The sequence below is a fragment of the Monodelphis domestica genome, chromosome 2 (assembly GCF_027887165.1).
Source record: "Monodelphis domestica isolate mMonDom1 chromosome 2, mMonDom1.pri, whole genome shotgun sequence".
In the NCBI taxonomy this organism is placed as follows: domain Eukaryota; kingdom Metazoa; phylum Chordata; class Mammalia; order Didelphimorphia; family Didelphidae; genus Monodelphis; species Monodelphis domestica.
In genome coordinates, this window is record NC_077228.1 from 255,425,658 (window position 1) to 255,429,127 (window position 3,470).

Genomic DNA, 3,470 nt, shown 5'->3' on the forward strand with positions numbered 1-3,470 from the left:
GAGGGAGAAACCACAAAAAGGAGAAAATCTGGATAATTCCCATGTTCTGGGGACCCAAGATTCTTCAGCTTCTAAGATAGCTCAAGTAAACTCAGAAAAGTGACCCTAGGAGAAAAAAAGCTTGATTATTATATCATAATCAAATTTCCCTTGACCACTGAGTGTGCTGTGAAAATTGAGGACAATAATATCCTGATATTGCTCACATACCTGGAGGACAACAAACTTCTGATAAAGCAGGAATGAAAGAACCTGTATGACATCAATATGGCTAATCCATCTTGATGGAAAGTCTACTAATGTCTTGCCCAAGATTAATGACTGGATGTTGGAATCATTTGAGGTACATCCAACTAGCTTACTCCATAATATAAAAATGTACTTATGCATCAATATTTTCGCCCTTGCAATTACTGACCCCCTCCCAATTATTAAACTGTGTGTGCCCTCAAACAGTCTTTTGTTCCAATTTCTTGCCTTTGTTATGTACTTGTGGCTAACAAAAAGCCTTTCAGACTGAGTCTCTTTATCACTCCAACTACATAAAGGGTCTGCTTTGAATCTAGTAGGAGATTAATTGAAAGTTGTAGCTGGAGGAGGCATTAGGGATTTAGTCTAGTCTTTTCCAAACCAATTTAGCCCTTTGAGCATATTGCTAAACCCATAAGGGTTGGCACAGGATAAAGAGAATGGAATGCACTTAGACAAAAGTAAGTGCTTAGATATTTATTAATAAATACTACTTTAATTACCAAGTTTCCAAAATTCACTTCTTTCAGAAGAAACCCTATTATATTTCACACTATGCCAACCTAACAATTCAAGTTTGTTTCTTGCCTATCCGCTATTCTTTGTAGATAAGGGATGCCCTTTAAGGACAAGCAAAACAATCCACTTCTCAAAGAAAGTCTGATTCTTCTTCACTGAGAGAGCAGGCGGATCTTGGAGATCTGGTGGTCAGGACGACCCAGAAGTCGGGGTTCTCGGAGACTGTCATCTATCATATTTCCCCGACAAGAACCTGTGCTCTGCTTCTGAAGTTAGGGGAGCTCTCCCTACTTAGCAAGAGGTTTGGGGGAGAGGAGGAATAAAGAAAGAAGATTCAGGAGAAACTGCATTGTACTGAAATTTTCCTAGGAAGACAGGGCCTTAGACATCACTTTTGTTCTTCATTGTGGGGAGGGATAGCAGGGGGTGGGTGGTGAAGGTTAAGGGAGGCTAGAGTGGCCAAGGAGCTTTCTCCGCTGCAGGGGCAATCAAACCCGCTAGCTTCAAAAACTGATGAATGAACAAAGGAGAACTTTCGCTCTTAAAGACCAAAGGCTTAGTTCCAGGAAGGCTGAATAGTAAGAGGACCTAACGGTGTGGGGATGTAGCTCAGTGGTAGAGCGCATGCTTCGCATGTATGAGGCCCCGGGTTCGATCCCCGGCATCTCCACTTTGCGTTTTTGCAAATCCAGTAGTCATATATTAATAAATACCATTCTATATATAACCTCGGCTAACAAACAAACAAAACGAAATTCAAAATTCCCGCCCTTCGGTAATTTGTGCATATACACGGCTCCGTGTGTAATGTAGGTAACCCTGCATACAGATAATTTGGATATTTTACCAAATCCTTTTCCCTGCCACTCCTAGCTCTATCTCTCGGTAATGTCTCCTAATTAGTCGTACTGTCCGTAGCACTGGGAGCAGATACTGGACCTTTCTACCTTTGAGCAGCATTGGGAGGGATGGTTGGGCTTCCCAGATGGAAATAATCTCACTCACGAGAGAAGAGGAACAATTGGGGAGGCAAAAGGGTGGATTCCTAGTGAGGAAACTGAGGAAATGAACAATAGAAAATATGTGTGTGGTGTGTCTGAAAGAGACAGATTTATAGTTAGAGAGACAGAGAGATTATGGTGCAGTAGAAGAAATGGAATTAAGACTGAATATAAATGAGAAGTTAAAAGATTCTTAGCTCTGTTGCTCCAAGTACCGTGACAAATGAGATCGGATTGTGCAGCGCGATGTATTTTTTAATTCGATTCACTTGTAATATTCCAGCAGGATTCACTTACACTGTGAGAGTCTGGAAATAGTCTCCCAGTGTCACTGAGCAGGGAAAGGAGAATCAGAACACGAAAGCCAAACAGCTCTGGCAGAGCCTCGGAGCAACCGCAAACTTGACCTCAAAATTCTGTTGCCAGCCTCTACTAACTCGAACCTATTATTTATTTTTTAATTAAAGCTTTGTCAGTGCCTTTCCTTTTGTCTTCAAGATATTTCCTGGTTATTCACTCCTGCCCTCTAAATCTGTGAGAAAAGCAGCTAAACAAGAAAATGACTCACCAAGTAAATCTGATAGAATATATACCTATTCTGCACTCCACTTCAAAAAAAAAAAAACCAGGAAGATGCACTTTTAATAAAATTGTAAATGTATTAGTTAGTTTAAAAGTATATTTATTAAATTTAACTAGGTAGTGTTAATATTGTTCTACTCTCTATGTCCCCTTGAACTTCCTTATTCTCTCCAATGTATGTTTTAAAATTTTTCATTTAAATTTTTTTTGGCGGGAGGGGACATTACTGTCACCATCCGCTATTCTCCTTTCCAACTCTTCCTCTCCTCCTCAATAAAAGCTCTCTTGAAACAAATCAATATGATAAATCAAAATATACTGATCATGTCTGGAAATGTATCTCATTCTGCACCTACAATCCATGCCTCTCCACCAAGAGGGTATGATATATAATTGGTTTTCTAGAGTTCTAATTGGTCATTGCATTGATCAGAGTTCCTAAACCTTAAAACGGTTCTACTTGACAATGTCATCACAGTATAAATGGTTCTTCTAGTGGTCTCTTTGCACTCTAAATGAGGTCATACAAGTCTTTCCAGGTTTCTCTAAATCCATTCATTTAATCATTTTTCATGCTATTATACATATATCATAGGTAATTACACATTATATTATGCATAATGCTAATACCATTATGTAATGTAATATAGTCTTATATCATCATTTGTTCAATCATTTTCCAACTAATAGATACGCCATTAGTTTTTGGTTTTTTTTTGCTACAACAAAACATATAAATGAGAAGTTAGAAGATTCTTAGCTCTGTTGCTCTGAATAATTTTTTAGTAACCTAAGTCCTTTCCCTCTTTCTGTGACTTCTTTGGGTTTATCCCTAATAGTGGTATTGCTGGTCAAAAGGAAGACACAGTTCAGTGACTTTATTTCCAATCTGCTTTCCAGAATAGCTAAACTTCACTATTCCATCAATATAGTATGTCTGTTCTCATATATTTTGCCCCTCCCCATTCTGTCATTTTCTTGTTTTGTCATCTTTAACAATTTGATGGGCATGAAGTGAAATCTCGTGGGGGGTTTTTTTTTAATTTGCATCTCTCTTTTAGTGATTTGGTGCACTTTTATATGACTTTTGATATTTTGGATTTATTCCTCTGAAAAATG

The 3,470-nt window shown here is 38.3% G+C and overlaps 1 non-coding gene across 1 annotated transcript; it reads left to right on the plus strand.

The window, feature by feature from the left end:
- The first annotated feature begins 1,366 nt into the window (after positions 1 to 1,366).
- TRNAA-CGC (transfer RNA alanine (anticodon CGC)) lies at positions 1,367 to 1,438 on the plus strand. The gene has a single exon. It is a non-coding gene; the product is annotated as a tRNA-Ala (tRNA).
- Positions 1,439 to 3,470: the final 2,032 nt, after the last annotated feature.